The sequence below is a fragment of the Panthera tigris genome, chromosome A2 (assembly GCF_018350195.1).
Source record: "Panthera tigris isolate Pti1 chromosome A2, P.tigris_Pti1_mat1.1, whole genome shotgun sequence".
Lineage (NCBI taxonomy): Eukaryota > Metazoa > Chordata > Mammalia > Carnivora > Felidae > Panthera > Panthera tigris.
In genome coordinates, this window is record NC_056661.1 from 142,478,388 (window position 1) to 142,502,916 (window position 24,529).

At 37.3% G+C, this 24,529-nt stretch overlaps 1 protein-coding gene across 1 annotated transcript in view; it reads right to left on the reverse strand.

The window, feature by feature from the left end:
• GRM8 (glutamate metabotropic receptor 8) overlaps window positions 1-24,529 on the reverse strand; it is a 755,100-nt gene that overhangs the window by 633,855 nt on the left and 96,716 nt on the right. The gene's annotated exons all lie outside the window — the stretch shown is intronic.

The window sequence follows — 24,529 nt, forward strand, 5'->3', positions numbered from 1 at the left end:
CACTGAATTTCTACTCCTGAAACCAATATTGCACTGTATGTTAAATAACTAAAATTTAAGTTTTAAAAAAAAGGGGAAAAAAACTTTACACAGAAATTTTAAAAACTCTTATAACTCAATAAGAACACAAACAGCCTTAATTTTGAAATGAAAAAGATTTGAACAGAAATTCAGAAAAGAAGATATACAAATGGAAAAATCTTCAGGGAGATAAAAATTAAAATTACAAGCAATGAGATACCACTACATAGCCACTAGAATGGCTAATGTTAGAAATCAACAATACCAAGTGTAGTCAATGATGTAGGCAATTAGAATTCTCATATGTTGCTGGTGGGAGTGCAAAACGATAGAAGCATTCTTGACAATAATTTGGTAGTTTCTTTAATAAATGTATGTAACTATGTGTATATATACTTGTATAATATATATTTATAAAAATTAAATACATGCACATACCATACAACTCAGGAATTCTGCTACTAAATATATTTATCCAGGAGATATAAAAATATATGTTCATTATGGAAACACCCAAGTGTACATCAATAGATGAATGGATAAAGAAAATACTAGGGGTACCTGGGTGGCTCAGTGGGTTAAGCATCTGACTTTGGCTCAGGTCATGATCTTGTGCTTTGTGAGTTTGAGGCCCATGATGGGCTCCCTGCTGACAGCTCAGAGCCTAGAGCCTGCTTCAGATTCTGTGTCCCCCTCTCTCTCTGTCCCTCCCCAACTTGTCAGAATGGCTAAAATTATAAACATGAAAAATTAATAAACATGAAAAAACAAAATACTACACACACACACACACACACACACACACACACACACACACACAATTGGAATATTACTCAGCCATAAAAAAGAATGAAATCTTGCCACTTGCAACAACATGGGTGGATCTAGAGAGTATAATTCTAAATTGAAATGAGTCAGCCAGAGAAGACAAATACCATATGATTTCATTCATATGTGGACTTTAAGAAACAGAACAAAAAAAGAAAAAAAGAGACAAACAAAGAAATAGACCCTTAACTGTGAAGAACAAACAGATGGTTACCAGAGAGGAGGCAGGCAGGGAAATGGGTGAAATAGGTGAATGGGATTAAGAGTACACTTACCTTGATGAGCACTGAGTAACATATAGAATTATTGAATCACTACATTATACACCTGAAGCTAACATAACACTGTATTGTAATTATAGTGGAATTAAAATTTAAAAAAAAATTATATATGTTCACATAAAGGTTTGGACTCAAATGTTCATTGTAGCTTTATTCTGAACAGCCAAAAATTGAAAACAACCTAAATGTCTATCAACAGATGAATGGATAAATGCATAGTGGTATAGCAGAATAGAATACAAGTCAGTTATACAAAGAAACAAATTATTCATATACATCATAACCTAGACAAATCTCAAAACCTTTATACTGAGAAAATGAAACCAGCCCCAAAAGACGGCATATGCTATGGTTCCTATTTTTGAAATTCTAGAAAGACGTATCGAATCTCTAGTAAGAAAGCACATCAGTGATTGGCCAGGACCCTAGCAGAGTGGGGGTACTGTGAAGGGCAAGAGGAAACTTACTAATTGATGGAAAAATTCTCTATCTTAATTGTGGTGGTGATTAAACAGGTATACAGATTTGTGTCAAAACTCATCCAACTATACATTTAGAACATGTGCTGCCGAAACAAGCACCAAACTATCCACTTAAAGCAAATGCAGGGGCGCCTGGGTGGCTTGGTCAGTTAAGCATCTGACTTCGGGACTTCGGCTCAGGTCATGATCTCACAGCCCGTGAGTTCGAGCCCCGCGTAGGGCTATGTGCTGACCGCTCAGAGCCTGCAGCCTGTTTCGGATTCTGTGTCTCCCTCTGTCTCTGCCCCTCCCCTGTTCATGCTCTGTCTCTCTTTGTCTCAAAAATAAATAAACGTTGAAAAAAAAATTAAAAAAAAAAAAAGCAAATGCATACTACTCTTTAATAAAGTTGATTTTTCTTAAATCAGTGCCCAGTTTCTCCTTCCACCCTAGTCCATACCCTTCAAAATTGAGTCCTTTCCAAGTTATTTGAAACCTTGGTATCATACTTTCCCACTTCCATCTCCCTCCACACTCATATTCATATAATCACCATGTTATGTTTACTTTCAAAATATCTCAGCATCTTGATATATCTTATCTCCACTGGCACTTCTCTGGTCCTACACTTCATTATCCCTTGTCCAAATCTGTATGGCATCTCGGCACTTCTGTGTCCTTCTGGTGTATTTTCCATGCTCCAGCCAAATACAGATCTGATAATGATAGGTTTTTAAAAAGTTATGCAGTCCTTACCATGATCTAGAAGACCTTGCATGGCCTGGTCCCTGCATTCCTCTCCAAGCTATTTCAGTCATCCTGTACATCTCCACACTTTGGCCACAGTGGCCTTTCTTTCTTTCAGTCCTTGAAGGGACTATTACTTCCCTCTTTAAGGCCTTCTTACTTTCTGTGTTCTATGCTCATATACTCCCATCATCTAAATCCTTGCTCATCCTTCAAATCTCTGTTCAAGCATCACTTCTTCAGGAAAGCCTCATGACATTCTACATTTCTCCTCAATAGTAGCTACTTCTATTAGAATTGTATTATTATTTCTATAATTTACTGCTTAATTTGTATATCCCCTGTAGAATTTAAGGTTCACAAGAACAGTAGCCCTGTCCATCTTGTTTACCACCATATCCCTAGTACCTAGTAATAAAAAGTTCAACAAATATGAATAAGTGAATGAATATAGTCTACAATAAAGAACAAAATTAGACCAAGTGAGCCCATAGTAATGATAAACTAAAGTGTCAATGATGACCTTCTCTAAGAGTAAGCAGCTTCTCTAATCACTGACATTTTGTTTCTAAATGAGTCCAGAGGGACCCAGAAATCAGAATAGAATAAACAAACCTATAAAAGGTGAATGTCATTCTATCTTTAAGGACTTATTCACTGTAGTCTCTATGTTTTAAAATTTAAAAGAGATGGACTCATTATCTAGGATGTGACAATGTGCATCAAGAATAACTAAAGTTAATGTAAATATATAAAATATTAGTGATGCATGAATTCCTAATAGTACTCAGAAACATTGGTCACCATTGGAAGTTGCTTGGCCACCAAATCACTACACTGAAATTTGATAATAAATGGTATAGAAATCAAATATTTAATCTTCCTTTTCAGAGCAATTACATAGTGAACTAAGGAAAGTTCTTTATATAGAAGAATTACAACTAATAAATGCTGAAGGAATCATTTCTAAATGGTGACTCCCAAATTTGTTTACTACCCTTAATCCCACTTTGACTTGGTTGCTCTGTAAGACATTTCAAACAACCCATTCCATATGGCAAAATCAGGGATATCTTTCTTACTTCCAAGGATCTTCTATGACAATGGATTGATAAGCTGAAGCATGGTTTGTATGATAAGAGACTCAATATAAAAGTAAGTTTTGGAATATTTTATGGAGAGTGTTGAAGGCCAGCACAAAGACTTTGTGCTTAATTTGGTAGTTGATGGGGAGCCACAAGAGATTCTCTTTCTTAGTGATGGTGTGACATTATCAGAGATGTGCTTTATAAAAATAAATCTGGCAGCATATTTTAAAATAGACTGGAGAACACACCGACTGAAGGTGGGGAGAGAGTTGTGAAGCTATTGCAAAATTTAAGGAGCCTGTCATAATGGCCTGTGGTGGGGTGATAGCAGTGGGAATGGCAGATTCAGGAGCCAGAGGGGAAGTATAATTAGACAAAGGCTAACAGTTGTGATTAAAAAGGAAAATCATAAATGTATAAAATGATACCCACAGTGTTATGATTAATGAATGACTTCTGATAATGATAATAATGACTGTCAGGATTTGGTTTGCAAGCTCCAAGCAGTCAAAAATTCACAGCACTGTGTTGGTAAAATAAAGTGCTAAATAATTCAGCAACACTACTGCATCAGAAACTAACCAAGTACTAGAAACCACTTGAGTATTTAAAACAGAAAGACTATACTGAAGGAAATTCATTACATAGGTGACAGGAGAGGTAAAAACCAAGAGGACAGTGAGACTACCCAAAGATTGGCACCAAGAGGAAGCTACTACCATGCCAAAGCGAGTCAGAGAGGGAGAAGAGCCAGTGGCCAGGGTCAGCCAATAAAAGGTGAACCTTCAGCAAGCTAGTCAGGAGAAGCTGAGCCTTCAGAGGAGACCCTTATTATCAACATTAATCATTTGACTTCAAGGCAGATATGGAAAGAGACAAATAATTAGAACTCTTTCTCCTTCCCACATGCCAATCTCCTACCAGTGCCCCCACTAACAAAAATCAACTGGAAGCTACCTGACAGGGAACCACAGAAATACAGACTGCAGGGATCAACCTCCTGTAACACGGGGCAAACCTAAGGAGGGGTGAAGCATGGATATAAAAGCAGATAAACTGAGAGCCAGCACAACTATACAGCTTAGGGTGAAAGCTTTCAAATTTCCAGCCTAAGACTAGAGGTACAAGTATAAAATCAAGGATATTAAGTAAATATTCTATAATTTTAAATTTGAATTGGAAATGTTGATCTACACTGATGAGTTCTTTCTAAATATGTATTTCCTAATTATGTCTACTGAAAATGCTAAATGAAATGACAATGAAGTAGCAATGAACTCTCCTGGCCACTCAGATTGTGGTCTCTAACTACCATTCCTCACGGAAATGAAGAAGGGTCCTTCTAGGAACCACTGATTCACTAATATACAACAAGATAAACCTGGAACAACATATTGTGTCACAAAGTAAGGATATTATCAAGAATTAATTGAGTTGTATGAAAAGACACTGGAGCCAATATGAAGGAGTTCTTACTGACCTAATATGCGATAATTTTCATCAAAAAGAATAATAACTGCAATAAATTGGAACACACGAAAAATATAATAATCCAAAAATAAATTGAACTTTAATCAAGCCTCTATATCAAACTACCAGCTTATGTTAAATATTGAGATAGAGCAAAAGTTCCGCATTTTAGAACACATGAGAAGGAATCAGAAATTCAAAATGTGAAATACTCTATAGTGTAAATGACACAGAGTCTCTAACAAATCAATGGTATAAAAAAAGAAGAAAGACTTAAGGGTCATATTAACCAAACGCAATATGTGGACCTCATTTGAGTACTGATTCAAATAAACCAACTGCAAAAGACATTTTTGAGACAATTTAGACAACTTGAATATGAATTGGGCTTTAGATGATATTAAGGAATTATGTTAACATAGTTAGAAAAGATAAAAAGTCTGTGTATTTATTTTTGAGAGAGAGTGCACGCAAGTAGGGGAGGGACGGGGTGTGGGGGGGGGGGGTTGACAGAGGATCCAAAGAGGGCTCTGTGCTGACAGCAGAGAGCCCGATGCAGGGCTCAAACTCACAAACCACAAGATCATGACCTGAGCAGAAGTCGAAGGCTTAGTTGACTGAGCCAACCAGACGCCCCAAAAGATAAAAAGTCTTAAGAAGGATTAGTAGCCGCTCACCCAGTGATGTCTAAAGTTAGTCTGGAAGAGTTGGGTCTGAATCTTAAGAAGTGGTCCCCAAAGTTTTCTGATTATCAGAATTACCTAGGCAACTTTTAAAACTTCATATTCCCTGTTCTAGGATGACACTAAACAGTTCCTCCAAGCATCCTAAAAACATCCAGGTTTGACTAGCATACTATAAAGTTAGTAGTAGAGTTCTTTGGAGGAAAGTCCGATGTCAAGACCTTCAAACTGAGTCGTTTTGTTTATACCAGTGTTTCTATACAGCCTGGAAACCTGCTGGCCAAGCACAGGGTTTACCACTCACTCTTACCAAGTGAACTGTCTTTATCTGAAAGCTCCTTTCAATGCAGTTAGTAACAATAATAGTGTTTGCCATTTGTTGTAGGTCTTCTAGGCACTTTATATTATATGTCTTATAACAATCCTGTAAGGTAGATATCATCTCAAATTTATAGGTAAGAAAACTGAAATTTAAATAATTGTCCTTTGATCATATACAGCTAATGATGAAGGGCTAATGTTTAAGCTAGAATCTGTTGGGTTCCAAAGACTACATTCTTTCCATTATACTATATAACTTTCTTAGGAACAAGTAGGAAAAACTATTTCCTGCCATATGCACTGCATCGTTTATATTTACATTCAGAATTTTTTCTTTCCCAATCAGATTATCAATGGCAGCTGCCATAGCAGAACACCCAGAAAAGACCTGAACAATTGTTAAAATCTGAATGAAGGGGGGTAAACTGGAAAAAAGGAAAAATACCCATAGGAACTTAGGTCCTATAATAATATAGTTATATATAATGACTCCTTCTTCACCAAATCCAACTTGATAAATTGGAATTATTTCTTCCTAGAAAGAAATGATGTGTAAAAATGTCCATAAGTATGTCATAACTTCATGCATGGTGCATTTCATAACAGGAGCACAGGTAAAGTCAACATTTTCAAATCCTGACATCTTTAATAAATCTATAGAATCATAGGTACAAACAAAAAATATTATTCTTTCAGTTGAAGCATAAACAAGGCTTAAGAATTTCATTTACCATTCCCTGCTGCAGCTATTAGCTAATATCCTTACTTTATAAAAAAGATATTCGTTTCCCTTGAACTGTTTTCACCCATATCAAAACAGAAGTATTTAATATCTTTGAGAAGCTAAATTACTGGGCATAAAATCAAACTCCATGTTCTTTAGAATAATTTTAACCGCCAATTTATTATACACTGAAAAATATATACACTTGTTGTTGGTTCACAACCTTGGAAGTTCCCCGGGTGAAATTTGAAACTGGCCCAAGTACATGGAGGTCAAGGAGAGGCCAAAGAAAGAGGTTATCCACTCCATATCAGCAGGTTTAAATAAGCAAGGGAACTTATATAGGAGGCTCGTCTTTGGCAGCCACAGACGAGTAGATCTCCACTCCTGTTTCCATAATCTTTAAAGTTGAGACAGAGGCCTAAATGGGGTTTATCATATATTCAGTCAAGATGCTGTCAGTAACACACTATTCTCTCAAGACTTGTCCTTGAAACAGTTCCTAGTGTGGGAATGGTGAGAAGAATGTACATTTCAAGGTCAGGGGACAGGGTGACGAGCCCCAGTCTAGCTCCCAGATCAACCGACAGTCATGTCCTCTCAATGACCTCCTACAACACTCGTGCAGATTAAATATTCAAAAGAACCAAAGATCAAACTCCTAAACACTTTCACTAAACTGCTAAAGATTTCATTTCTCAACCTTATCCAGACACACCAAGGAACAGTTTGCTAAGAGACTAACTTTCTCAATAAGTGAAAATTGCACACAGTGGGGAAATTAATTCCCAAGCCACAAGAAGCTAAACCAATGAAAGAATCAATCTGAAGACTAGCCTTGGAAGCCATGGATGTAGTTATTTTCCCCTGTGCCAGAAACTTGGTAGAGAGTTTTTTCTCTTCCTTAAGGAACACTCTGGACATCCACTAAGGTGAAAGAGAGCCCATTTTCCTCCCATAGAGCTGCTCAGTTTGGCATGGAACCTAAACATTGTTTTGGAATCCATATACTTAGCACAAATCAGAATATTCTCACAGATCAATGCAAGTGTTTGTGGGTATCTTTACTGTTGTCAGATTATTATCCCTCAAGTACAGCCTGAGACAAGAACTTGGGTGCAGGTGGCTTTTTCAAGAGGTGAGTCCAGAAAGCAAGAATAAATTAGTTGGGAAGGTGAGATGAAGAAGTTAAAGGATATATTATTACCTGATTAGAACTGTGAGGATCTGGGACTCCACTCTGCAAGGGACCTACCTCATAATTATCCTTCTAAATGATAGAAGCCTAGGACACTTATTTGCCAACTCCCTACTTCATTGGTTGAAGGTCTCCAACAAGGCATTGACTCTCCCATTCTCCCAGATTCTATACTAGACCATGTTCCCCTGGCTTTGTGGAAAGTACTAAGAATTTATATTCTTAACAAGTTCCTGCTGTTCCTGGGACCAGACTTGGAGAAGTCCCCAGAGAAATGTCTCATATACACTCACAAACCAGTCTGTCTTTAAAGTAGCCCAAGGCAACTGCCATGTCTTTCCTTCTGTCCTGGCTCCCACTTATGAACACACAGTACCACCATTCATGCCCCTGAAGCAGTGCCCACCTCGAGAAAACCAATGCCTTTGTTCTCCCAATACTGCCAAACCACTGTCCTCCAAATTTCTAGGACCAACTGAGGGTCCCCCTGTGTTAGCTAGGGTCCCAAAAAGATATACCGATGCTCGGAATCTTGCAAAGTCTTACATAAAGACTTGCATTCTGTCAGCTCAAACTCAAGCAAGGGACCGGAAGCAAAAGATATAATGCCACACCTTCATTAATTCTACTCTCTTCTTTTCTACAAAGCACTACCTCTAATCAGAACCCTCTCCCATATTCAAAACAAGATTTCTCAAAATAATAATGACTGGAAATTGATTTGGAAAGAAGGCTGTAACACTAGCAACATCTGAGCTCCAACTCAGCCTGTGAAAACCCCCTTGTTTGCTTTTGTCCTTGTTTTTGTGGGAAGGCATTAGATAGGTCTATTACTTTAATTGTGATGGTATCATAGGAGGTTGCACATGCCCAAGCTCATCAAACTGTACACATTAAATATGTGTAATTCTTTGTATATCAATTATACCTCAATAATGCTGTTTTTTTTTTCCAAAACCCTTCTTTGTAACATATAATAGCACAGAAACATTGATCCCTTTTCTCCAAACTCTGAGAAATCTCTAGAGGAACCTTTACTGTGATCGTGGTATCAGTTATCCATTGCTATATAACCAATCACCTCAATGCTCAGTGGCTTAAAACAACAAGCTTTCATTTCACTCATAAATCATTACATTAGCAATTCACTGTATTTAACTCCTTTCAAATTGATTTTGAGTTCTATAGACACAGCCTTTATGCAGGAAAAAAAAAGAACAGTGTATTATTATAAGTTGAATTGTGTACTCCCAAAGAAGATATATTGGAGTCCAAACTCCCAGGTTCTGAGCCCTAGTCCCTCAAAATGGGACTATATTTAGAGACAGGGTCTTTACAAAGGTGATCAAATTAAAACGAGCTGAGCCCTAATCCAATATGACCGGTGTCCTTATAAAAAGGGGAAATGTGGACGCAGAGACAGACATCCAAAGGAGAGACATACACCCAGGGAGAAGATGACCATCTATAAGCTAAGGAGAGAAGCCCAGAGCAGACCCCTCACAGCTCTCAGAAGGACCCAACTCTGTCCAGGACCTTGATGTCAGGCTTCTAAACTCCAGAACTGTGAAACAACACATTTCTGTTATTTAAGCCACCCAGTTTGTGGTACTTGGTTACAGCAGCCCTGGCAGACTAATATATGGCTCAAACAATTTTCTGTTTTTTGCAATTTTCTGAATTTGCAATGCTCTTGTCACCAGTCAGGATAATTTTGAAGATCCCTGGTCTTCTAGTCATTTCTTAGTAACAAGGAGGACAACAGGTTTGGACTTAGGAGAATTACAAGAGTTCTTAATTAACTGAGCATGTGTTATCCAAGTTCCCTCCACAAAGGTGTTGCGTGGAGAAGCAAGGTTGTCATAACATGAAAATACCACTAATATTGGCTTTTGACCTCTGGGACAGTTAGACCAAGTGTAGACAACTGTACACAATATCTAGGTCTCAGGGGAAATTATTCTCATAATTTTTGTTTTTATTTTTAAGATAAAGCCCCAATCAATTTTTTTCTACTGTTTACCTTAAAAAGTTGCTTCCCATTTTAAATAGATTCACAGGTAAGGGCCAGAGACCTTCAGTTAGTGAGGGCCTCCTTCCTGTCACTTTCTCCATTCTTACCCACCTGCAAGGACTCTAGTTTAATGAATCTCACCACCTCAAATTCCCAACTTTCTCCTTACACCGTTTTCTTAAAGTAATAGTATGACTTACATATTTTTATCCAATCAGTATGCCATAATTCTCATTTCTGTGTTTTCTCCAATCAAGAATTTAAAGATGGAATGGATTGGCCCCATCCACAGCGACTTTATGGTAAAAAGACACGTGTTGCCTATTTCTTGCCATATTACTGCTATAACTTAACATTTCCTCCTTTTATCCTTTGTTCCTGTCATCTGTTACTTATGTTTAATTATGTTTTCCTCCCTAAAACTATGCAGCTCTGAACTCTTAAATGCAAAAGAATGAGCAATGTGAATTTAATTTTTAACTATAATAATGGCTTTTTTCAAAATAAAGAATGGCACTTTATGACATGTCATTGATTTCAAAATCTATAGTCTTTGGAAAAAAATAGGGGCAAAGTAGAATCTATTACACACTTTGGACCAGCCTTCATTATCTATGGCAAGATACAACCAGCCTTCTCTGGGATACAGCAAATCTGAAGCCTAGAATTTGGATCAAGGTCTTGCCTTGTTAAAGGAAGTGACCAGGGACACAGCTATTTCTCAGAGGATAATGTTGTAACTCCTTGTTCAGTTCCTTGCCTTGTTCAAAGGAGAAAGGCAAGTCTGTACTTCACATGGTAAGGAAGAGTCCCCCACCACACGTTTTGGTACTACTCACTCTGCTCAGTCTATAAATTAAAAAGTTAATTTCACTGCATTTTTATTCCTTTTACCTATTTCTTTTCCTTCTCAAACTCTATTCGTTTGTTCTTTCATTCATTCATTCATTCCTCAAATATTTACTGAGCACCTATTATTACATGCCTCTTGCTCAATGCTGGAGACACAATGATAAGCCAGACCTGGTTCAAGAAGCTTAGAAGCAGCAAACTGACAACAGCTAAAGAAAACATAACAAACAAATAAAGAGAATGTGGGATAGGTAATAATGAGGAGTCACACTTCAGTTGAGGGTCAGAAAGGGACTTTCTGAGGGGATGGCGTTTAAGCTGAGATTTCAAGGACAAGAAGGAGGCTGGCTTTGCAATTACCAGCAGAAGAGGTTTCCAAGTGCAGGAAAGAGCCAGTACAAAGGCCCTGAGGAAGGACAGGGTGTAGATCCTATGGGAAACTCCTCTATGACTGCAGTAAATAGATTGACAAGATGAGTCCTAAATGTTTATTGAAGAAAGCAAGACACACAGCATGATTTGTCCCCAGACCCACATATCCAAAGAAAGACCCTTGTTAGAGTAATACTGGCATATTTTAAAAAGATAATTTACTCCATAAACCCCTGCCAACTTAAAAAAAATTTAAAAACTGACCTTTTTAAAATCATTTTTGCCTTTTCTTGTCTTTGATGTATATGCTAATGAATAATAACCTAGTCAAAAAATAATCATTACCTTCTAATGCTTCAAAGAAGTGAAACCATTTTGCAGTCTATATTGAAATCATTTTGCAGAGATTTATTAGGACGTAGGACCCCCTAAAATTTCCAGCTAAGAAGAAGGATTTCCAAGGAAAGTAGTTTCACTGAGGTATGATCATGAAGCACATAAACTTTGGCATCAGGCAAATTCTGGGTTTGTATCCTACTTCTGTTTCATATCATCTATGTGACTTGGATATTTTCTCCATTCATCTTCACAGGATTAACCTTTAGCTTCCCATTTTTCCAGAAAGCAGGTTTAACTATGAAAAGCAAATGAAATAATATATATGAAGTATTTCAAACAGAACCAGGTACATAAAAGTACCAACTGGACATTAGCTGCTACTATAATTACATTTTATTAATGATTTAACTCGTGGGCAAATTAGGAACTCACTACTAAAGACATTCTACTCAGAAAGTTTCATTCCTTAAGAAAAAATGACAGACATGGGGTGCCTGGGTAGCTCATTCAGTTAAGCATCTGACTCTTGATTTTGGCTCACGTCATGATCTCACAGTTCATGGGATCAAGCCCTACATTGGGCTGTGCGCTGATAGCCCAGAGCCTGCTTGGGATTCTCGCTCTCTGCCCCTCCTCTGCTCGTGTGTGTTCTCAATCTCTCTCTCTCAAAATAAACAAACGTTTTAAAAAAAGAAAAACTGACAGACATTACTGAGGAAAAATGGGTGAAAAAATATCTACAATGTTCCAATGAACTTATTCAACACTTCAAAGATCAATATGAAACATAGTCATACCTTGCTACAGATCTCACTCCATAAAATATCCTCAACTTGATAAACTCCCATTACATAAATTCCAATGAACCTAATTTGGCCATTAAATCTGCTATGATTCAGTGAAGGAGGTATGAGAATCAAGTGGGATTATTTCAAGAATGAACTAAAACATGTTGCTATCAAAAGCAAATGCAGCCAAAATAGAATCTGAATTATAATAAGGTCAGGGAGCACCTGGGTGGCTCAGTTTGTTGAGCATCAGACTCGATTTTGGCTCAGGTCATGCCCGGTTCGTGGGATAGAGCCCTGTATCTGACTGCACTGATGTCCTGGAGCCTGCTTGGGATTCTCTCTCTCTCTCTCTCTCTCTCTCTCTCTCTCTCTCTCTCTGCCCCTCCCCACTAGTGCACTTTCTCTCTCTCTCTCTCTCTCTCTCAAAATAAATAAACATTTTTTCAAAAAAAGAAAGTCAAAACAATTTTAAAGAGAAGAAATAAAAAATAAAATGAATATTGTTTACTTGCTACCATAATATTTTGAAACATTATAACTGTCAAAGAAATGCTCGTGACATTTCCTGGACTGTTAACTGATGAGCATTTCCTTACATATGAAAAAAACTTTAAGCTCTTAACTGTAAAATGTAGGCAAAAGATATATCTTCTAAGTGCATAAAATGTTCAGCTAAGTAAAAGGTCTATCCAAATTTCAGCTAGCTTTCCCCTGGGCCCATTAAACATGGGTCTGAACTTTCACAAAGATGTTGTAATAGGCTAATATTTCTGCAAACTTCAGAAATAATTTAAAAAAAAAAACATTAAACGGATGACCAATGGAGAAAGTTAACATGATGAAAATTTAATAGGCAGAGGGATTTTTATATCTAACTTACCAATGGTACTACCAGTTGTATTAAAGAAAATCACTGAATCAGATAAGATGTTAGGCTAGCAGAATTGGGGTTTATGCTTTTATCACCCATTTCTAACGGAGAAGTTTACTCAGTAAATTAATGGGATGGAAACATTTTTAGAAAATAGTATTTAACCCATTCAAATGAAGAAAAATTATTTTGAGGCATCTAACATGCCGATTTTCATACAAATAAATGTGAATATTAGGTAAACTAATTACAAGTCAATTTTTTTAACTATTCATGAAAGCAGATCTACAGAAACCTCTAACTGAAAATATTTCAAGCAATTCTTTCAAGATATTATTTAAGCTGTTATAGAATTCTGAAAATGATGAAACTAAGTTTTGAAATATTCATAATAAAAACTTTTTACTAATTTCAACTAAGTTTTCCCTAACCTTCCCTCTAGAAGTAATTTTGTTCTGCAGTTCAGGATGGGACTGGATCAGGGAAATAGATGAGAAGAATTCACTTTAAGAGTCAGAGTTGAGAGATAAAGAGTTTAATAGGTAATTTATTTTTTTTAAACAAGAACCAGGGACAAGGGTGTTGTTAGAAGTAGTTGGGCACAGTGAACTCTGTTCATCTAGAATTGTTATTCTTATTCTCCAGGAGAATTTAAATATGATAAAAATAGGCCATTTTCCGCACGTGGCAAGATCCAAAGAGGTTGTCTCTCTCTGACAAATAACAGAGGAAATATCCAGAATAAATCTCTTGTTTATTATTATCTCAGTGGACAATAATTTCTAGAAAGTGAGGATTAGTTCTTTTTCCTCTTCAAACTACACCTTGCACAGTGCTGTGCACATCGTAGGAATTCCTCAACAGTTCAGTGAGTTCCACTGAAAAACAAATTATTCACTAATCTTAGATCTTCAATGTCAAAGCATAAAGATAGAATCAGAAAAGAGCACTGAATTCTGAACTAATTCAATAAGAGTCATAAATTATGAAGTGTTTCCACCAACACGTACGGTTGGTACCATACATTAAGTATGGGTACCTAATTTTAAAATGACTTAGTTATCAAAGGACAAAAATAACACAAATGTCACAGAATTTTCAAAGAGCTTTATAATTTGTGTAACTTGCTAGAATTGGGGTTATCAAATTTAATATGAACAGCTTTCATCAAATTTGGATTTAATGAATGCAGTTGTGAAATGGGCAAATCCAATCTACTGCAAACAACTCAACTCTTAATTCATTCCACAGATATGATTTACCCCTAATAGCCAGAAGCATCACTTCTAATAGCTCATGTTATGGCAGAATGGATTATATTGTATTCATTCCACCTCCAGGAAAGAAGCTAGCATCCATAATAGTAGCATTCAACTATGTGTTATAAAGTACAGCCCAGCAGAACTTTTATAATATAAAATGTGAAGATATTTAAAACATAAATTTAGTAGGTTGCGGCAGACCAGAGACTTCTCTCTTTCCACTAAAGGGATATATTTTTGATTCAAATCTTTCAAATCCTAGTACCTGAGATCAGCTACAAAACTTACCCAGAACTGTGTGAAAATATGTCAACCTCTGCTGTGTCTCTCTGAGTCTCAACTTACTATTTCTATAAACATGTATGTGCACAGGCAACGAACATTTCTAAAAGAGAAAATATATCATTCATTTAATGTGGAGGATGTATCTGCATTTGAGAATGTAATGGACATACACATCTCTTCTTCCAGGGAAACGTGTACTAGGCAATGAAGTTTGGGTTGCAAATGCTATGTGTTCTAGCTCTCCTTTTTAATATTTCGCTCCTGAGTAAATTCCCCGTCACATGTAAGCAATTTCTAAAATATCTGCAATCTAAGGAGGTTTCCAGAGCTACCTGGAAAAATGAATAATTGCATATTAGCTTGACAGAAGGTATATAGAATTAGATCAGAGGGTAAAATATACAGCATGTTGCAAAGAGGTTTCAAGGTCATTCTGAAATCCAAGTTCAAATCTTGATTCTGACAAGACTAACTATGTTTTTGGACAGCTTAATGTCTCTCAGCCTTGACTCCCTCGTGTGTAAAATGGGGATAAAAGTAAGACCTTTGTGGGAGTTGGAGTTTACACACACACATATACACACCACATATATCATCTTCAGCACAATCCTGAAACCCTGCCCCATGGGGTTAATGAGGTTGCAACTACAGGAAACTTAAAGCTTGTTTTTCAGAGACCTATTTCTCCCTAATCAGCTATTGTTTATTTTCAGGCCCCACTAACAAATCTGCTCGCTCTTTCTGCAGAAGCCTGGACTGAAGGTCACTGACATGATTTCAGTCTATGAACAAGAAAGGCCCTGCATTCCTTACCGGAGATAATGAACCCAAGACCCCATCCAGTTTGTACCAGCTCTTCCGAGCATGTGCATAGTCTCTCTCCTTCTCCTAAGATGATCTTCTGACTAATGTCAGGAGCCTCATTTTGCCTCATTTCAATGTGTTGCCTCCACCCCAAAGTGAACATGGGATGTATGTTACATACCTGTTTGCTCAATGCACATGCTCCATATTTCCTCATGAATAGTTATAATTTCCCCACCATTTTCATCAATATGTATATAATCCCAACCCCTATGATTAAAAGAAAAACTTGTCATCTCCTCCTTCAAGAAGGCGGATTTAAGGCTTGCCTTCCCATCTCCTCATTTGGCTGCCTTTCATATTTGTACCTTTTCCTTGCTGCATATTCAGTGTCTCAGTGATTGGCTTTGCTGTGCATCAGGCAGAAGAATTTGGGTTCTGTTACAATGCACAGATCAGGCACTCTGAATTGCAGCTAATCATGCATAATAACATGCGGACATCTCCACAGCCCCATCTCCCACATTATATAGGCATTATTTACTCATGTTCTCTCCTCCTCTCTATGTTACGGGCCATTAGAAGCAGAGGCTGTGTCATATTCAATTCTATAACTTCAGGACCTAACACATACCTGGCATCTTCTAGAACCCAGCCAACTGCTACTTATATTTGGTGACAGCAGCTGGCTTCTCCTAAATATTAACATATTTTATTAAGTAGACCAAACAAAATGATGACTGCTCATTCTTAACCTGTTAAATTTTCTCCCTCTGTTTTTGTTGAATTTATGTAGGTGGAAACTTACTGAGCTGTGACAATCAGTTGTTGTTTTTCTACTTAAAATTTGAAATTTAAAATTCCCCTATTGTTTTACTCTCTTGGTTCATCTGGGTACCTCTCCAAAAATTTAATTTTCTTTGCTATTAAAAAAAGATAATAGTAATGGAATTGTAGTCCTGAATACCAGATGAGCTTCTTTTTTTATTCAAAATGAAATAAATTTTCTGAGTAAAAATTTAGATAACTGATTCCCCATTTACGATTCTTTATTAAAAAGTAAAGAAATGAAAATATTTTTGCCAGATTGTAAGCCTATAGGAAGTTAAAGATTAGAGTTTTCACTGACTGTTCAAGTTTGTTCCTTTTTGAAAAATGAGATCCTAATTTTTAAACACTTGCCACAATTAGAGCAGCTATTTGGCACAAATCAGATTATTTCTGTATTTCCTCCTTCCTTCTCTCTCTCTCCCTTCTCCAAACTGGTGGCCCAATCTCATACAAAAGTATAATCAGCACCTTCAGTCTCCTCACCACAAAGTGTGCACAAAACAGGTAGCATAGACGAGGTTTCAAGACCCTTAGTTTGAACCTCTATGATACCTTCAGTCCAGAGCTGCAAAGCCCCTCTCCAACTTACTTTTTCCAAACAAATAAGGCATGTAATCTAACCTCCATCCTCTACTCCCACTCATTCTCCTTCTGAAATATTTCTCTCTCTCTCTCTCTCTCTGTTTGGTTTTGTTTTTTATATAAGGAGGCCCATCCATCCAGAGGCTTGACTACTTTCAACTCACATCTGTGAAAGAGCCACATCAGTTAGCAACCTGCAGAACCTTTATTTTCCTTACAGGGGCCCAGACACCTGAGTTTTCACAAGCCTTCCAGGCGAACCGGCTGTATGTGCACTTGAGGCTGAGAACTTCTGCTGTATGTGCACTTGAGGCTGAGAACCTCTGCCCCAGCCCTACAATGTGGAGCCCAGACAGGCAAATCTTCATGGCCTTTCATTTCTATAAACATGCTTTAGATCCTCAATCATCTGCTGATCCCCAGGCCAGGATCTGAACAACTTTGTGGTTAAGCACAATTCTGAATGGAGTCATAACACTTCCATGTCATGATAACTAATATTTACATGAATAAAGCAATTGTTTCTTGGAATCTGAACTACCTCACTATACATTTTTAAATTTTATTTGTATCACACACACCTTTACACATCAAGACAGTCTGAAGGGAAAACCCAAAGGAAAAAGGCAAAACATCTTTAGTGAGGAAAGCACAGAAGAGTGTCCAACACCCCCACCTAAAAACCCAATTCAGATCACAGTGTCTTTAACAGTAAGAAAATCAGAATGGCCATTGCGAATGGCTCAACACAATTAACAGTAACAGCAGTGATGACAAAAACAACACTTATTTGGTTCTTAATGACACAGGCACTGTGTCAACTGAGCCACATATATTATTTAATCCTCACAACAACTTCCCCCATTTCACAGATAAGGAAACTGAGGCACAGAGATGTGATGCAACATGCCCATGTTCTTATAGATCTTTAATGGCAGGCTTGGGACTCGAGGTTATATGTGTCTCCCTCCAAAACCACAAACTCAAACTACTTTGCCATGCTGTTTTCCAGCCCATCAGCCCAGATTTGGTGGCCAGTGAGAAAGTAATGTGTTCTTGTACTCTCATGATTGTGAGTTATCTAGAAACATTTCCTATGAAACAGGACACTACAGTTTGAATGCTAAGTTTGTCAGTGCCTTGAATGTCTCACAAACCTATTGAGGGGCTCATTTTTAGTTCCGCAGGAGAAAATTTACAAAATGTGACATGAGGACATCAGGTACAAGGCGAACTTTACTGGTCACTGTAATTTGCAATTGTCACATCTGTGTGGTACCATCTTGAACAATGGGGCCATGAAAGCAACAATATCAGCAAGGTAACAGTAATGAGCAAACTGCCTAAAAATCAAGGCTAAATAGACTTATTGGTTAAGAAATAATCCTGGCACATATTCTTCAAGCAATAGTCACTCACTCCGGACAATGAATTTAAGTTTCAGCTTTGGAATCAGTTGCTTGTTTTAAACTTACCATACTGGACATCACTATCAACCCCTCATCAGCACCATCCACTATTATTTTCCCTTGTCTGCAGTTCATGGAAAGCCCATGTCAGAATAGATGAAGATTGAGGCACTGGGCAGAGGTTTGTGGAAAAAAAGAAAGGCACAAGTCCTTAACCTCAGTCTCTTTCCATCAAAAGTTACAAAGAAAGCAAAAGTCAGAGCATCTGGAAAGGTCAAGTGATTTGAGTGACCTCTGGTAAACACTACACAAAATCCCATAGACACAAGGCTACAATTGGAGACAGTTCACCACTCGTGCTAGAAGTGCAGGTTCCCTCACAGACCCCTAGATAAATAAATGTTCAAATGCTAGGCTAGTGCCACTCTGCTTGCTGCTTGGGTGGTTCTGCACCTCAAGGCAATATACTTAGTCAGACTCACTCTCTGGTAGAGTCATGGTTTGCCAACAACAAAGTTAGAACTAATTTATTTGTACCTATAATATTGTATTGCTCATAAAAATTCAATACTCGACTAAGACTTCATAGTAGTAATCTTACTCTATTTCAGGTTTTCTTAGTCTCAGCACTACTGACATTTTGGACTCAGTAGTTCTTTATTGTAACGGACTACTCTGTGCACCGTGGGATGTCTAGCAACATCACTAGATGCCAATAGCAAACTCCTTCCCTAAGTAGTGACCATCAAAAAACATCTCCAGACACAACCAACTGTCCCTGGTGAGCAAATCACCCTTAGTGGAGAATCACTGCTCTATTTGATCAATTTGTCCCATATCAAGGGTCTTTAAGAGGCAAATGTAATACTTACATGTACAAATGCAATACGATTGCAACTATTTAAAAGATATTTCATGTTACTGTAGGTCTCTGTGTTTTTTACTTATCCAGACATCAAGTGCCCTTTCTTATTCTGGTGGTGGTGTACTAAGTGTCCTTGAATGAAGTACCAGGCCCTGTCTAGTTCCTATCTTTCCATCTTCCTTTTCTGAACACCTGGGACCCTTGAACTCTACCCAGCTATGGACTCACCGCCAACCTCATCTCTCAAGGATTGATCTTGTTCAAGGATGGACATTAACCTAATGTTCTCATAGTCAGTGTCTTCTCACTCCTACTATGTCTCACTAAACCACATCCTTGTAACTCAGCTTTGAAAATGAGGCATATGCCTTGAACTGGGGGGAAAAAAGTCCCCACTCACCATGCAGTGTTGATAATTTAAGTTCTGCCTTATTCCTATACTTTTATAATTGGTCTCAGAAGCCATGATCCTCTAGGATCAGGATCCTGAATTTATTTTTACCAGTTCTGACTTAAAATTTGTGACTACCTGCATGCAGATGGAATTGTCAGTCTAATATTATTTTGTCTGCTCCTAGAATCACATATATCATCTACTTTAGAGTTGGCTATCACTGAGCTTCCACAACCAGCCAACAATGCCCATTACACCTTGTTATACCTACAGGATCCCAGTAGTGGCACTAGGCTGCTACTACCTGTGATTTCACCAACCTCTCTAAATGTCATCCTCAGCCGGTCATTCTGCAACCCTGCCCCCTCCCCAGTGTCCATCCTACACATGCAATTGGAGGATTTCCAGATCTAGGTTTTTTCCCCACAACATTATAGTTACCTTAAGTAGGCCATGACAATCAAACCTAGGGTAGACACTAGAATATCCAGTTAGCTCTTCTAATTAGTTCACTCAAATTTTATTTAAACCTTAAGACAGAATATTGCTGGACACTTAGGCTCTTGCCATAATTTGGCTATTGTTGAAAGTGCTGCTATAAACATTGGGGTACAAGTGCACTCCTGTATCCCTTGGGTAAATTCCTAGCAGAGCCTAAATGTCCATCAACTGATGAATGGATAAAGAAATCGTGGTTTATATACACAATGGAGTACTACGTGGCAATGAGAAAGAATGAAATATGGCCTTTTGTAGCAACGTGGGTGGAACTGGAGAGTGTTATGCTGAGTGAAATAAGTCATACAGAGAAAGACAGATACCATATGTTTTCACTCTTATTTGAATCCTGAGAAACTTAACAGAAGACCATGGGGGAGGGGGAAGGAAAAAAAAAAGTTAGAGAGGGAGAGAGCCAAACCATAAGAGACTCTTAAAAACTGAGAATAAACTGAGGGTTGATGGGGGGTGGGAGGGAGGGGGGGTGGGTGATGGGCATTGAGGAGGGCACCTGTTGGAAGGAGCCCTGGGTGTTGTATGGAAACCAATTTGACAATAAATTTATATTAAAAAATAATAATAGAAATAAATAAATAAAACAGATGCTTAAAAAAAGACAGAATATTCCTTATCTAGTTAGATCAATCTAGTTAGATTGCTTTTCTAGGGGTGAAGAAAACTAACAGAAATAAGATCTCCAGTGCCCCTCTCACAATGAATGTAATATTTGAATACAGTATCTTTTTTACTTCCACATATTTTCTCAGGAAATGAAAGACATGCGAGTCTCACTCCTAGCAAAACACTTAAATGAATCAATTTTTCTACCTCATTCTCCTCCCTTCTTCATAATTACAGTGAGTATAAAATTTAAGTATAGACAATTCAGAAAGAGAATCAAAAATAAAGACTTTAAAAGTGTCAAAATCCACCCAACAATTAATTTTAATTTCAGCAACTGCATGGACAGAAAGAATGTTCACTGTGGAGAGAATCTTACTAGGTCACTCTTTCCAATCCTCTGCTTCTACGGACAGCTGCATCCAAACCATTCTAGTCAGCCACTGGCCCTGGCTGGGCTGTAGCACTTACACAATTAATAATTACATGGAGACTTCACAAAAACGAAACCCACTAGAGAGCAGCAAATACTTTCAGAACTTCCCAGAAGTTGGGCAACAACCTTCAATGCTACTTGACTTATTCTACTACCCTGCAGCGTGATTAGGGTTAAGTACCCACACTAGTGTATGGACAGGGGAAATACCCAAGCTAAATGAAGCATTGTGACAGCAAGAAAGGTAGAAATGTAAGTCTAAATGACACAAGCCAACTTACACACAAAGCCAATTGCTCCAATGATAGAGTGCTTTTCCAATTACCGATCATAATCCAGAGAACTGGAAAGAAGACCTATTAAGGTTCTCTCCCCAGGAAATGTACTGAAATTAACTTAGTAGGTCTTGAATTCACTTTTTTCTTTTTATGGAATAGAAAATTTCAGAATATGTTATAAGCAAATAGTAAGTGTAAGAATGTTCCATAAAACTTCTTTGCCTAGGTAGATAAGTGGTGAACAGATGATTGATAGAGAGGTACTCAACAACTATTCACTGAACACCTACAATACACCAAGTACTTTTCTAGACACTTAAATACGTCACTGACTACAAAAGATAAAGATCCCTGCAATTGTGATGCTTACATACTAGTAGACTAGATAGAAATGTAAAATGTATTTCTTAGTGCATCCTGGAATTTTTTTTTAAGTTTGAAAGCCACCATTTATAGTACAGAGATGCCCAAGCATTCCCTCCACCACTCCCTAAGGGCAGATGCACCCAGTAATCACCCCGCCACACTGGGAAGTCCTAGACAGGCTGAAGTGGAGAGAATAGTCCAAATCATTCCCCCTTGCGCCTTCCAAGCTTGCCTTCGAGGTCAAGCATGGCTTCCTGAAGCCATCCTCTCTTTGCTCCATTTTGCATCTCCTGCTTTAATTGTGTCTCTTTCCCACAATTTTAATAGATAAAGTGGTTGCAAGGGAAGGAAAACAGCAAAATGAACCAGCTCTTTGGGTATATTTCCTAAACAGACAAAGAAGTTTCACTTGAATTTTTGATAAATATTCACTGCTAGTAACAGGCAAACTGTCGAAATTGTGATAGCTTATTCTCTTAGGTCAGTTAAACAACATATCTATATATATTCTTCTTAAATCTCTTCAGAGCTATCCTAGTAGGTACTAAGTCATGTCCAATTTGGCACTTCTCAACATAAGGACTTGCTTATTTAATTTGTAGCAGCTGTAACTCACGTTTAGTGGGTCTCCACTATGAGCCCAATGTTGGGTTATGTGCTTGTCTTTAATTTTCACAATGACCCTGTGAGGGAAGAATTCATGTCTGCATTTTGTAAAAGAAGATATTAAAACTTACAGGGTTAAATAATTTGTCCATGATCATTTGCCTAGTAAATGGCAAAGGTGAAATTTTAACAAATGCTAGGGAGGTCCACAAAATTCCTAACTGTATCCTCATTAACATACAGAATTGTATCCTCATAACAGAGTTCATTATGTATGAAAAAATGATGAACTCTTAGAAACCTTATAACTTACGCTTCCCCTTGTTTGCTCTTTATCATACTTTAATATTTTAATGATCATTGATGAAGATTATAAAACAAACCATTGAGTTTAACACTCAAGTGTCAACACAAGTACCTTCTCCTACTTCTGCTTCAATAAGTTTAAACATCTGATTGCACAAAACATTTTGGTATTCCTTGCACTAAACCCTTTTAAATATTTTTTTAATGTTTATTTATTTTTGAGAGAGAGAGAGGGTAACAGAGAGAGAGAGACAGAACCTGAAGCAGACTCCAGGCTCTGAGCTGTCAGCACAGAGCCTGATGCAGGGCTTGAACTCACAAACTGCAAGATCATGACCTGAGCCGAAGTCAGATGCTTAACTGACTGAGCCACCCAGGTACCCCTTTGCACTAAACCCTTTTAATATCCATAAGGATAGTGGGGAGATAAAAGAATAGACTCTAGGTCCAGAATATCTGGTCCCAACTCCCAACCCCATCTCTTATTAGCTATACAGCCTTGGGAAAGCTGTGCCTCAGTTATTTGTTGTAAAATGGGAATAATGATAGTACTTACAAAGAGGATTGTTTTGAAGATTAAATGAGATATTATAAGTAATGCATTTGGAAGTGTAGGTACTAAATAAACACTATTTGTTATTCTTATGGTTATTCCTTCCTAAAAAGCACTAATTCATCTCATTCTACTAGGTATAAAAGTCTTACAGTTTATCAAGAAAAAAAAGAGTAAGTTTTTGGGGGGTGGGGGGGCAAGGGAGAAGAAATCTTGAAACTCTAAATTCTATAAGAACAGAGAGTTATGTCTATTCCATCATCTGTTTCTTTAATCCCCAAATTGCTTGGGTTGCTGATAGGCGCACAGTGGATGTTACTGCCTAACTGATGTTCTTTTGGAAAGCATTGCACTTCATAAATTATTTGAAAAGGAACCATTTTGTTTTTATGCTGATATACAAGAAAGCTTTGCTTTGCAAAACACAACCAGCATGTTTATTTACTGAACAGAGGTCAGTACCATAGATTTGCATAGAAAAGAGAAATCATAACCATTGCTAAAAGAAAATTCAAACCCATTTTGCAGCATAGGTCTATATGTTGTTTTCAACAAATGTCTCAAATGTTGTCAAATGAAAAGGTCAAGTGTACGTCAATATAAAAGAATATAAAGGTCCTCATCATCCTTTAGCCTGCTCTGACTGTTGGTGAGGCAAGAATATGTTTAAAATGCATCTCCTCATAATCAATTTCTTTACTTAAAAATGTCATTCTGGATGGACATTTTATGGCTGATTAATTTTTGTCCTTTTTTTCTCATATGCAAATAAAAGACCAAAATGCATACTTCTGGTAGATTTCCTTTCTGGTGATTAAAGTGCTGATTTCCTACAGAACTGCTATCTACAGATCTAGCAGGAAAATGACCTTTCAATCTATGCTGCTCTGTTGCTGAAATATATTTGCCTTTTCTCCAATATACTTAAGTGAACAATTAAGCATTTGAATATAGAAGGTAGAAAACATTGTCATTGCCTTTGTCAAAAAGTCAACACATTAAATATGTTGCACATACAAGTGTACTCAATTAACATTTTAATTAAGGTTAACAAATAATAATTAAACAGATGACATTTTATTTAATTTTCTCAACTGTAAATAGCTTGATGGAAATTATTAAATCTGATTTAAATATTTCTCCTTGAAAACACAGTTGAAAAGCTACTCATAATCAGAAATATTTCCCTTTTCTGTATTTATATATAGTCATGTCATATTCATAAATAAGCTTCCATGTAAAGTTTCTCAGTGTCATGAACCATATTCTCTTCATGTGGTATGCAAGCAGCAGCTTAGTCATGTAACGATTACATGTTTCAAGACGGTAGTTTATGTCTTGTGTAGAAACATAATATAAAGTAATTATAGGC